Source organism: Melospiza melodia, chromosome 5 (genome assembly GCF_035770615.1).
Source record: "Melospiza melodia melodia isolate bMelMel2 chromosome 5, bMelMel2.pri, whole genome shotgun sequence".
In the NCBI taxonomy this organism is placed as follows: Eukaryota; Metazoa; Chordata; class Aves; order Passeriformes; family Passerellidae; genus Melospiza; species Melospiza melodia.
Window position 1 is genome coordinate 74470749 of NC_086198.1, and position 13916 is coordinate 74484664.

Below are 13916 nucleotides of genomic sequence, written 5' to 3' on the forward strand. Positions count from 1 at the left end.
CTCGTCAATTTTCTCAGAGGAAGCTCCTCACAGCACTGACTCCTTCTTCACAGCACAGCCAACAAACTCCAACTCTTTTGTAGCACTTGTCTTATTGGACACAGCTGTGGCCTGTTCCTAATCTTTGGTGGTTGGTACAGCTGCAACTCCTCAGGTGTGAGATTACCTTCTGCACGATCTTTATTTTCTTACATTCTATCCCTCCACAGAAAACAATACAGTGTAAATTATTTCAAAATACTGCATAACTTAACAGTAAGATCCTTCCTAGTGATTCTTTCAAAAAGTGAATTTCCAATAAAGAATTCAGAACCCAACAGTATTTCATGAGAAGCCCTGGATACTGAGTTGGAGAAAAAATGGCTGACTGCATGTTAAAAATCAGATAAAATGGAGACATAAAGGATGAAGGGTTTTTCCTTTTTTTTTTCTCCAGCTGTTACCAAGCCCAGATGAAATTGACAAAATAAAACTTAAAAAATCCATTCAATATACCAAGTAAGTTTGCTGACTTTGTACTCTTTTTTTGGAACTTAAAATACTGTGTCTAATTTTAATTGGATCTTCTTCAAAACAGGTGGAATCATTACTAAATTCACATTAATGCTAGAATTTCAGAGTGCGGGGTACTTAAAGCATCCATCTTGACCTACACTTTCTGAAGTGAAATGTTTCAATGAAAACTGAATATTATGACTAGAGCTCAGTGTGGCTGCAGCTGCACAGGCTTTTCACACCAGGTATGAACTAAATGGCATTTGTCTGTTAGCTGTGTTAGGCTTTAGCCTTAACACCACAGCAGCAAATTGCTTTATTTAGCTTGCAGATAGGAAGAGCAATGAATGAGTTAACGGTGCTCATCAATGTCTTCAGTCAAGTTTTGAATTTTATGTTATCTGCAACTATATGTTGTACAGAGGGATTTTTCCAATATATTTAAATATCTGAAGGGAGGATGCAAAAGGACAAAAAGATCCAGGCTTTTTTCAGTGGTGCTCACTGACAGGACAAGAGGCACAAATCGAAACAGAGGAGGTTCCAGGTGAACAGTAGGAAATACTTTTTCACTGTGACAGTGACTGAGCACTGGCACAGTTTGCTTAAGGAGGTTTTGGAGTCTTCATCCTTGGAAATATGTAAAAGCCATCTGGACATGGTTTTGGGCAGGTGGGTTTCGAGCAGGGAAGTTTGACCAAATGACCTCCAGAGGTCTTCTCCAACCTCAACCATTCTGTGAATCTGAGAGGTTGACACATTTTGTAATTATGAGATGTTGTATGTTCTGGCAAGGTACCTAAACTTTTCATTGCTGACTTCTGCAGTATTGTGATACAGATGTAGAGAAAATTTGTGAAATGCTAACAGAAAGTGAATGTCACAACCAGTGATATTTTCTTGTTGTATGTACAGATATTACATTTAAACTTTTCTACCCAGTTCCCCCATTTTCAGTATGCTTTTAGTGCATGATCATTGACCATTTGCAGCCAGCTGGGAAATAGCCATTTGTGTTACCTACAGAAATAAAAGGACTAAGGATTATAGACTAAGGATTATAGAATATTACTGATGACAAGTTAAAATTAGCTTTAGGTTCTCAGAGCTTAGAGTACACACTTGTCTTAGCTTCACTACTTTAAGCAGTCTGAAAATTTAAAGATACTTTATTAGTTTTCACTTTCATCACTAGCTTGAAATACTAGTAGGGGGCAGGAGAGAAAAAAGCTTTGATTCTACAGCACAGATTGACTGGGAAACTGTGGTGCACATTGCACATTTCAAAAAGAACATATAGCCCTCAGAAGAGGATGTTGTCTTAAATAAAGCTCTGCTCTTGTAACCTGATGAAAGGGAAGGGGGAAGCAGGGGAAGAAAAGGAAGGATATGGTGGTTATTGTATTCATGGCTTGAATTTTAGTATTTGTTCTCCACTTCTGTTGTCTACCAGCTAACCCAAGGATGTGTCAGATTATTTTATGTTTCCTCTTTGAAAGTTTTTGCTCCATTGTTTATTGTAAGCTACTTATTCACAACTGAGTCTTTTATAATTTCCACTGTTTGGCACAGACTCCTGATCTCTGGTAGTCAGGCAGATCCTGGATCCTGTGGCAGCAGAACTATGAAAACATGCCTTTTCTGTCTTGTTCTAGATTGCATTCAGTTTCTAGGTTCAAGGATAAATTAACTTATCTTTGTTCAACATATAGGACAAAGAGCTAATGCCAGTTCTTTTCAAGTCTATTTTGGATTGCTGCCCTTCTCTTACATCTTCTCTTTTGGTAAAGACCAAAAATACAAGTGGAAGTGAAAAATAAAATTAGTCAGACTAATAAATGCATGGTCTTGAACTCACCTCTTGTGCAAATGATTTAAATTATGCTGTGACAAAAAGAAACATTTGATCTTATGGTTTCATGGAACTCAAGAGTAATATGCACAGTTTATTTTGACCTAATTCCTTTATAAAAGAAGTGAGCAGGGTACATTATTTTTATATATGTCCTTTAGTTTGGTTGTAATTAAAATTTATTCCCTCCCTACGTAATTTTCTGGATATCTAGCAGAACCAGGCCTACAACTTGACTTGAATAAAATTGTGCTGTCTGTTATAGAAATGGGATTGAGAGGGATTCTGATAGTTCTCTAACCCTAAGTAAAGGAAAGCTTTCCTTAACCAGGATTAGTTATTAGAGTAAAAGTAGAAAATTCGAAACTGGTGGCAGCATAAATATACTGCATAGATATTTGCCTTAACAACAGTAAGTTATGAGGATTTTCATAACTTGTTATGAAAACATAACAAGTTCCCCAAAAATGTTAAGCTGCTAAATCCAACTTTAGACTTTTAAGTAAGCTGTTTCTCAAAAGTGCTGAACCTGCAGCAGTTCCCACTGAATGCTCAGGCTTGTAAATGCATGGCTGAGAGGCACGATGGCAATATCAAAGGGGAAAGGCGATTGTTTAAAAAAACTGGCACAGTATGCTTTTGTAATATATAGCTACACTCCACAGTTTACACCAGTTTACACAGTTTACACTAAAGTTGAAATATTTACAAAACTGAGAACACATGCAAAAGATTTATCTGATGTACTATTGATGAAGGAGATACTAATTTGGAAAGTTAGTAGAGCCGCATTTCCATTAGAAAGCTGCTCTAAGAAGGCAGCACTAAATTCCCTACCTTGTTTTTCCTGAATAAATTAAAAAATCTGCAATTAAGGAACTGACTTTAAAGGTGTAGCATCTTATTAATGGAGATATTTACTCTTGGCAGAGGAGATAAGCATGTCCTATTGAAACCATACAAGAACTAAATGAAAGGCTATACTGAGAAATTTGTACAATAGGTCTTAAAATGGCCTCAAACAATTTGGACATTGCACTACAGTACGCTTTTTAAACAGCTTCATTTTTAGTCCGCACAAAGTTTTAATTAGAATGAAGCAGAGTAATTAAACCCCCCCAAAGGCCAAGTTCTCCCAAAGGCGAGTTCAGGCATCAGGCAGTGCTTTGGTGGGCACAGGCTGCCCTCTGGCGGTCACGGCAGGAATAGCGACCGAGGCATCCGCCGCTCCAAGTGGGGCTGGAGCTGCGCCGCGGGTCCCCCTTACAAAAAATCCCCCCCCGTTTCTGCCAGATAATAATTGTTTGATAATGTAGTGTTAGTATTCCTGTTATTTGGGGCAGAACCTTCCTCTCCGTCTCTTTAGATTTAGATAATCGAAAACGAATGTCACTGAATAAAATATATCTGTGCTCTTTCTTATACTGCTTCAATATTCCTATTTCCAGAGTGTTCCAGTATCAAGAAATAAAAAGAAATACTGAGAACATAATAATATTCTATATTTGGAATACTTCCAGTTATAGACATTTGACCAGACAGACTGATATAAACCTACAAAAGTCAGAAAATGGAAAAAGAGGTTGGGAGAAAGTGAGGACTGAATGACACAAAATCCCAGATGTCAGTAGGGCAGTTCTCCACAGAATGATTTACTATACATGGGTTTCCTGTTAGGCATCCACTGGAAATATTACAGCCCTCAAAAGAAACAAACAACCAGCAATATAAGCTTTACTTATCTGTAAAACAGGGGAGGGATAACTCAGCAATGCACAAAGGAGCAGAAGTAATCCACCATCCTAAATTAACCTGAAAATACTACTATCTCTTACTTGGAAAGACTTGTAAGCAGCAATCTGTGTGACAGGCAAGGATCGCATGTCAATGTTTCCTCAGATGATTGAACCACAGTGACTATATTGGAGCTGGTAACCTTTGCAGCTGTTAAAACAGATCTGTGTTCCTATTTTCAGGCACAGAGCTCCTTGCCCTGCAATGCTCAGCTGAACTGATCTAGATACCCAGCCTTATTTATGTGCTGCCAACTCCAGAAGCAGCTGTGGACTTTGTGACTAGAAAGTAGATCAGTTAGATGTCCTCTAAAAGGGTCAAAGCTTTGGCTGACCCTTTCAAAAATCACAAAGCTAAACCAGTTAGGGATTTAATAAAGAGACAAGCATGCAATCAGCATGTCCCCACCTTTTCTGAAGCAGAATATGGTGCTTTGGAAACCCCCTGATTTCATGCAATCACTCCCAAGTTTTGTTCCCATCTGTTCTCATGGGTAACTCAAACACACCATGATGTTGTTTCCACACCAGCTTTAGCAATGATGGCGCTGACAGTGTGCCAGTTAACCAGCTCTTGCTCCCCTTCCTATTCTGTGTGTTCTCATCACATCTCTGTTGTTTTTTTTTTTTTTGTTTTTCCAGCCCTATCATGGGTCCCACATGATCAGTGAAATTTATTGGTATAATTTGTCACCTAAGAGCAAACTGTTACTCAGACTACTGCTTTTTCTTCTGCTAGACTTCTGCTGCTTTTCAATTATAAATTGCATGAAAGGTAGAGTAAAAAGCTACACTGTGTTTAACCACAAATGTGAGTCTATGCCAAACCACTGACATCTCCTCATCTGATACAGCAGTTACTCTGAGCTGTCCAAGGGGCTGCTCCCCCTCCTGCATCCTTCTGACAACCATTCTGGCAGAAAGAACAGCTGAGAGGGGAAAAGCATGAAGTGCCTACACTAAAGTGTAGAGACTGTTAGTATGTGATGGTTTTTTCTCTCAGTGTAACTTTCAATAGTATTTGAGTTGGATTTGTGTTTTGAAAAAGGGTATTTTAAAGGGGAGGAAGATCCTCTTGTCAGAGTTCCTTGCAGTCGAGGATTAAATGAAGGATCTGACCTTATACAGCAGCACTGTTTTGATCTGGGTTGTACCCTGTTGTTAGAGTGATGTAGGAACAAACACCATTGGAAAAAAAAACCTTTGCATTTTTTTCAGTCAAAATATTTTGAACTCGTGGAATGTGAAAATATTCAGCAAGACCTTACCTTTATCAGAGGAGCTCAATAGCTGAGACAAGGTTACATTTTATAAACATCAGGTGGAATTCCTGATTATGGAATCCTATTTGTACTGTGCTATCATACGAGAAGCAAATATTTGGAGATACAAAGCCTTTTGTTGACTTAACTCTCTGGAGAGATGCTATGGAATAATTTAGGGTGTTCACTTTGGGAGGCTCAATAAAGGTCAAACAAATCCTTTGGAAAAAATCTCTTGTACAGTACACTGCCTATATAGTCCTTGTGAGGAGATTGAATAATCTTTTTACCCAACATAATTCTAGTTGAAAATATCTCTACATTATACATTATCCATATGATAAAGATATATATCATACAGAAAGTACAGAGAGTGTATTATCTCAATCTGGGTTCTAATATAAGTTTAGGCAGTGACTCTCTTGAGGAAGTCTGGGTTACACATTACTCCTGGAATACTGATTATTAAGGTCATGATTATTGCAGGTAAGTGTTTGGTGTACATAGTGATTCATACAAAAAATATCCTTCATAATGCTGTCCTCATCTTAATCTATTAATATTATTTGCGTTATTCTGAGATAATGTTTTGCAAACCTAGGCTGGTTATAATGCAATTCTGTTTGCACATTTTCATTCCTGCCCCCATTTCCATTAGAAAATACTCTGGCAGGAAGAAACTGATTTGTTTATATCCTCTATATATATATTGGGTTTTTTCCTGAAAATAGAAAGCAAAAAACACTTTATAGGAGACATTTAACTTAGCTTAAATATATTTTTTGAAACAATTAGTAAGGAAGAATGAATGACAAACTATGAAGGAGTTTCTTACCTTCTTTTTCAGTTGTCCAGCATTTGCTATGTTCTCCCAGAATACTGAAACGATATATTCTGGCAATCTGTTAAATCATCAAGCTATGTAGTGTTTTGAGACTTAGACACTGTTTCAAGTACTAAAAAATGTCAAATAATCAGTGTGGTAGCAGCAAAAAAAAGGTGATTGCTGTACATCCTTGTGATTAGGACACAAGGTACTGCTGAATATAGTTTCTGCTGCTCCAAAGATTTGTCTGGTTGTACAGAGCGGAACAGAATCCACAGCTGAGAAACAGTAGAAATGCTCAGCTTTCACAACCCTTTGATTAAGACTCTGTTTAGTAAAGCAGGACGTATGGATTTAGATCCTTTTAGTTCCAAAAGGAAATCAATCAACTTGCGAACATCTGAAAAGAAGGCTAACACTGATTTTTTTGATTAGAACCTGTCTCCTCCCTCTGCAAACATGGGAGCCTGTTCCCACCTCCTGCAGAATGTTTATTCTGTTACTGTACCACAACAAGTTTGACTGCATTTAATATTCAGTTTGGGAATATCTGAAATAATATATTTTAATTAATTTACTATTTACACTTGCCCTCCCCTCCCATCACCCTAGGCAAGAAAACCTAGCCTGCTAAGATTTGATATGTATGGGCACATCCTAACAAAAAAATTCTGTTAATCTACAAGATTGCTTTGATATTAATTAAATTATCACACACACCTATTAAAATCCCTTAAAAGATATTTGTCTCAAATTCTCCAGCAAGAGTAGGTGACACCGCTGGGTAACAAGGCACAGCAGAGTGACAAAAAAACAGAGTCCATTTTGCTTGTGGAGCCTTATCCTTCTCCCCAGGGTGACTCTCATCATTCCTGCTGGCCTTTGGCACTACTTGTTTCCTGATTATAGACTTTTTTATCCTCAGTGAAAACTCTAATAAATTTAAAGTAAACAAAATAGAAGATTAATCTATAGATACTACATTCCTTGGAAAACTGGAACTTCTCAGAATTATATATTTTACCTTTTTAAAGCTATCACAAACGCTGACTGTTAATGAACTGTTAAAGCAAAAATTACTGTGATTTCATCATACTTCAGATCTCAGCTTTGTCCTTAAATGAAAAAGAAAAATCTGTCCAAATCTTGTAAGTTCTCACCATCAGGGGATATTATTTCCTGACCAGATTTAAGAAGCTTCTCTTTCCATTGACTTTTCCTTAAACTCTCATCCACCTGCCTCTCCTGCTCCCCTCTATCCCCTTGATTCCGTCTCAGGCTTCAAAATGGAATCAACTCCTGAATCAAATGTGCTTCAGGTCCACATTCTCAGGTAGTTTATCCAACGTGCATGAGAAATCAGCACAATTTCAGATAGTGAAATGATGATTTCAGTTCTTGTCAATAAACTATTTTCTTTCAGAGAAGAAGAGCTACTGCAAGGTGCTACCTTGGTATGAAGATTACTGAACCATTAGGCTCAGAGAAAGCAAGATAAGAAGCACCAGAAATACCCAATACTCACATTATTTTAGGAAATCCCCAAATGGTACTTACCACGTTACATTTAATAAGCAACCATACAGCCATGTCCACTTTATATCTTACTGAATTCAAGCTTTTATATTTTTCTACATTTATTTGTGTACAACTGCTTTTAAGTATTCTCCGTCTCTAAACAATTGGTGAGCTGCCCTACCAGGGATTATACATATAAATAGAAACACTGTTGTGAAAACAGTAAACTGGAATTCAAACTAAATCTTTTCCCTCTCCCTACAGCTTTTCAGTCAGTTTGTGGCTTCTTATCTACAGAGTTTCATATCAAAAGCAGTGGAAATAAACAGGTCCAACAAGATTTGAGTTTTATCTCGATAGATCTGTTCTTCACTGAGTTTTAAACCAAACTCCTTGCATGCAAACTTGGTGAGTCACATTTGCCTAAAGCAGTGTGTGCTTCTGAAATCTTGGAGGAAATAAAGGCTGTCCTTACTAAGACTTTAAATTGTAATTTAGTGATTATGTACTTGGCTCTGGGCTTTTACCCATATTATGTATTCTTCCTTAAGGAGCTTAAACCTTGTAGGTAAGAGTTCAGTCAACCAACATGAGAAGTTTAATCAGATCAGGCTAACAGATCACTTTCCTGACCTTCATTCTCTGCAAATGAATGAGGAACTGTTACTGCTGCAGTGTTTTATTCTACTGTGATAGTTTCAGCCTCAGTATTATTTTCAAGGAATGTGCTATTCCACCTGCACAGCCAGCATGCTCTAACTAAAGCAAGGCTTGTTATGAATAAGTAAGCCTCCAGCCTAATAATTGAAGCACTTAAGTCCTCTGCTAGAGGTCTCTTGGAGGTCTACATCCTTTTTTTTTTTTTTTTTCCAGTTCAGAAGTTTCCTAGAAGTATATTCTAAATTTTCTGGAGAATATTACATATGAGTGATGAAGAACTAGAAAGTAGCTTCTGAACTGAGGATTGAGAAAGTGGCTAGCCAGCGTAGACCTAAGTGTGAATGCTTCTGACAGACTAGGACCATAAATCTTGAGATGGGAAGGCCACACAGATGTATTTATGCCATATCTCCTTGCTAGTTTACTGTCATTGCATTCTCCTAGCTTGATCTTTGTAATGAATAGTCTTCAGCAGGTTATTTAATAAAGCTGGATGTGGCATAATCTGCACAAGTTACTGCTATTTGGCTACCTTTTTCACTTTTATGTCAGACTCAGTATGGAAAAATAATCAAAATGCAATTGATTTAACATTAGCATTTTATTCATTAAAAAAACACCTCCCAGACAAACAGTTCCATGAAATCATAAGAGAGCAAAAGCAGTACAAAGCTGATTTTTAAAGAGTCCACGGTAAGCATATTTGCCATGACTAATCACTTCTTGTAATGATTTAACTGCTATCTCTCATATGGTGCTAGAGACAGCTGGAGATAGGACTTCTTTATAAGGTTTGATCTATAAAAAAGCACAAAAAGGCTGCCAAACAGTCCATTTTAAGCAGAGATCAAATCCCTTTGTTGTATTTGGCTAGAGTCACTCCAGAATTAGTACATGGAAACTTAATTAATATTTATATTTTACAAAATACTTTGTTACTCTCCTTTTCAAATAAATTTACTATCTTCTTACAGGATAGACAGTTTGTTATTGATGATCAAATTTCAGAAGCTAAGAAGATTTACTTCAAATTTCATCTGAAGTTTTGAGCATTAAAAATAATTTAACTTGAAATTCAACTTTAAATTGTTCTGTTCTCTTTACTAGGAGCCAGGATAGAGAAGAGGAGGAAAAGAAATATCTTCAAACTGGCTAGATAAAACAAATCAACAAGATTTGGTTAATTAGATTATCCAAGATTTTTAATTTGTATTGATCTTTTTACTTGCTCTGGGCAGTGGAAAACATCTCTAATGCAATGCCAGTCTGCCCTGGGGAGTGACTCCACTCAGAAATACTTTCTGCCCTGCTTTACACAGCCACAAGAGTCACTGAAGAACCAAGAAATGGTTCCAGGTTTCCACACATCTCCATGCATCCCTCCTGCTTCCCTCTTAGCTAAAATACAAAAGCAAACTTCCCCAGTTACTTTCTTACTTCCATTTATGAATGTAGCCAAAATTATTAGAGTTGAATCAAAATATTAATAGAATACTTCCAGATTTCCCTTTGCATGTACACTTAGTGCTTTAGGCATGCAGAGTTGAGACTACACTTTGTAATGAGGCCACCAATGAAGCCAATCCCTTCATGCTTTGTCACTGCACACAATACTACTGAGCTTCCTTCAGTTTTCCAACCCCACTACTATTGTTGAATTCCTCAGTGAGTGCCCAGCTATGAAAAATTCAAAGTCCATCAGATTAATTCATAATAATGTATGAATGCAGAATAGGAACCAGTGGATTTTGGTTTTTTGGTTTCAGTATTGTAGAATTTTGCATCACTTAAAATGTACTTATCATCACAATATAAAGTATTAATATAGTATTTACATGCTAAATTTTACTTGCTTACTGTTGTGTGATGAATTCCTTAACAAATGTGTCAGCATAAAACCCAGGAAAAAGCTGTCATCTGTAGGGACTCCATCTACTTTGTGCTACTTCAGTTTCTGCCTCTACCCCACCCCAAGCAAGCCACTGTGTACATTATTTATTCATAATATGGTTCTCCACAAAACCACTAATCTTCTTTTAAAACTCCTTTCAGCCTAGGATGGAGTTGTTTTTTTGTGATCCCTTTGTCAAACTCAGAAGCTGTCAAGATCCTCTCTCTCCTCACTGTTCCAAAGAACTGATCAATTAACATACAACTCCTCATGCTCCACTAAAGCCCAAAGCTGCTGGTTAATTTAGGAAGCACCTGAGCCTCCTAAGAGCCATAGCATAATGCCTCCCAAGGCATTAAAGACATGTTTGGTTTGAAGCCTAGCACCAAGTTAATGGCATATCCTGCCTGAACCTGGTTAGCATCCAGAATATCAGCATTCTTCTTCAGTGCCCTGAGGAAAGCTCTGTCTACCAGGCATTCCTGGGGAGAACCTATTAGTACTGACAGGAACTGGGTCTCAGGAGAGTAATGGCAACCACAACATGGTTTAAGCTAAGCACAGTTTAAGCTTTAAGAATTAAATCTAATGGCCCCACTCCCCTCTTTATACCCTACCACAACTGCTATAATGTTAAGGGGAGGGGTGTGCTAGGCTCCAATTCTCATTTCCAATAGTTTTTTTCAATCCACATGCAAATGATTGTAAAGTATTGGCTCTGTCCTTGGCACAGCATCAATAACCTTACTCTCTCCTTCTCTGGCAAGTAGAACCAAGATCATTTCTTTTTTTAGCAGAGAAACGGATCTTATCCTCATCAGTGGAACTCATTACAAACAAAGGGAAGACAGTCCTTCCCAAACCAAAAATCTAGTGCGTAAACTGTTTCCCTGAAAGAGGTCAGCCACCTGACTCCTGACCTTACACATGTACAGCTAAAACTGAAACTGAATTCCTGCTTACAAAGTCCTGTAACAAAACTGATTACTGCATTAGAAGTGTCATGAAAAATGCAGGGAGGCAAAGAGAGTAAGCAGGAGAGAGAGATTTCTTCTAGAAATATACTACCTGTATATAACTTAGCTCCTCTACTGATATTTTGTCAACGTGATGACTGAAATATTGTAAAACTGGGCAATTTTTTGAGTGTAAATTTCAGAATCTTAATGAAGAACTGTATCTTCTGTACAGCTTTGTTAGGTTTAGGGATTCATTTTTCTGTGTAAGAATCATTGAATCACAGAATGGCTTGGGCTGGAAGGGACCTTAATAGTTCCAACCCTCCTGCCATGGGCAGGAAACACACCCTTCCACTAGACCAGGTTGCCCAGCAGCAATACCTTTCAGCAATGCTTTCACTTTCATCATCAGGAACAGCTGCTTGCTGGGAAAAGTGGAAAAAACTAATTGGGAATCTAGCTTTTATATAGTTTGCTGGGAGTGTTCCTCACCACTTTTCCATCACTAATGGCTTCATAATGTAGCTACTTTGAGTCAAAAACACCAAGTGTTTCCAAATGCTGGGGTTTAATTCCACTAGGCAGCTAAGCACCATGCACTCAAATACGGAACACCAACGTGGGTTATATTGTCTGGGTCCAGGAATTTTTACTTTTAATACATAATTTTCCATAAACAAATACACAAGGTATAAAGTAACCACTGTCAGGTAACTTACCACTCCACTGAGTGCTTCTTTGATGTATTTAAGTGTTTTAAATACTGTTGGCATTTGGATGCAGCTTTAAAACATTTTGGAAGTATTTTTGCCTTGAATATACAGATAATACATACAAAGAATGCTTGTAGAAAGGATGCTTAGAAAACAGAGAGTCTTAATTGTGATTCTAGTAATAAAACTGAGCAATTAAATTATGCAGGAATATGTATAATTTAGTTTTCAAAAGTGTCACGGTTTGGCTGTGGGTGAATGCCAGCGCCCACACCCAGTCCCACGCTCCCTGGTGGTCTAGTGGTTAGGATTCGGCGCTCTCACCGCCGCGGCCCGGGTTCGATTCCCGGTCAGGGAAGCAAAAGTGTCGTGGCTTCGTATTGGTGCAGTAGAGAAAATCTTTCAATTTTTCATGTTTAGTACTAGCAAGAAGGTTAATTAGTTTCACACTGAGGTATCGGTGCATATTTAACATAGATCTATTTGAATATGTAATTACATATATATATAATTAATTTTGAAATTAGCATCCTGCTAGTTCAGTATAAAATATCTCATTAAGTTACATAAAAGGGCTTGGTGACATGAGATTCCCAGTTTCACTTTCTTTATTTTGATGTTTAAGACTACACTACTTAAGATGTGCAAACAATGGTTCCTGTCTTCTTACTTCTGCCAATGCTTATTCTTTCTGTAACTTCTACAAATGAGGATTATTAGTTGTCTGATCTGTTAATGCATTATTACCAATAAAAATGAAATCCTGGAAAGATCTTCCAATAAAGAAAATCAACACTGGAATTTAGTTTGGACATTAAGTTTCCAGAATTAGTAGTGGGTAGAGCCAAATACTACTTGGAACAAAATTTGACTACTTTGCAATAGAAAAACTGCTTGCATGTTTCCCAACTGACTGCATTTTCTAGTAATAGGAACAAACTTAAGATACATTCTAGAAATCCTGAAGAAATAACTGACATAGACTGGGGCTATTAAACCACATTGAAAATTAGTTTTGAGACTGTTAAGGAAACTTAGTAATGTTTTGAGTGAGATTTATTACTTTTGATAAAAGCTGATGGGTGGTTTCACAGCTCGTCTAGTGGCAAAGCCAATTTGATCCTTTCCCCCTGCCCAGGGGTGTTTGTTCCAGTGGACAAAGAAGGGCAGGAAGCTACTGCCTCAGAAATTGTGCCAATTCCCTTCCCTGCTTGTAAACCCAGATTAGTTCTCTAATCTTAAAAGGAAGAAAAATAAAAGAAAAAGCACAGTCTTTATTTCTGAAGTCAGAGAGAGATTGAGTTAAAGCCTGCCTTTGGAGAGCTTGTTTCATGTAGGCAGACATTGTTCAGTAATCCTGCTGCATTTTGCCATTTCCTTCAAGTTGGGATCTGCAGTGCTGCACTTTACCCAAAAGAAAAGGAAGATTGTAATTCTCGAAGTCTGTCACTTTTATGACACTGAGAACAGCTGACAGAGAACCACACCCTCAAAAGAAGAGTAAATAAAAATGTAAGAGCAAAGCAGAAGCAACTGAGGTAAGCAGCAGTGCTTTGTGTAGAAAACCCAAGAGGAAGAAATGATTGTTTTTAAAAGTGCAAAGAACCCTGTGTCCTGCTGCTTGACTGCCTATTGTGCTGAAAAGGACAGCTCTGCAAGTTCCTTATTATTTGGTTAATAAACAGATGAGTCTTGCACTGAGAAGTAAGAAAACATCCGAGTTTTCATGTTCTTGGTCAGCTACTTGACTGAGAAGAGGTGTTTCCAACTATAAACATCTCAGATACTGAATCACCCTAATCTTCTAATACTTGCATTTCTGAAAAAAAATTGCATAAAAATAGTGGCTACAGTTAGTACCATGAATAGAGCTGACAGTCAAGCACAGATGAAAAGGGTTAAAACTTTTACTATTTCCAGAGCACTTCTTTTTCTATTGCGGAAATG

The 13916-nt window shown here is 37.6% G+C and overlaps 1 non-coding gene across 1 annotated transcript; it reads left to right on the plus strand.

Annotated features, from left to right (window-relative positions):
* The first annotated feature begins 12255 nt into the window (after positions 1-12255).
* On the plus strand, positions 12256-12327 carry TRNAE-CUC (transfer RNA glutamic acid (anticodon CUC)). The gene has a single exon. It is a non-coding gene; the product is annotated as a tRNA-Glu (tRNA).
* Positions 12328-13916: the final 1589 nt, after the last annotated feature.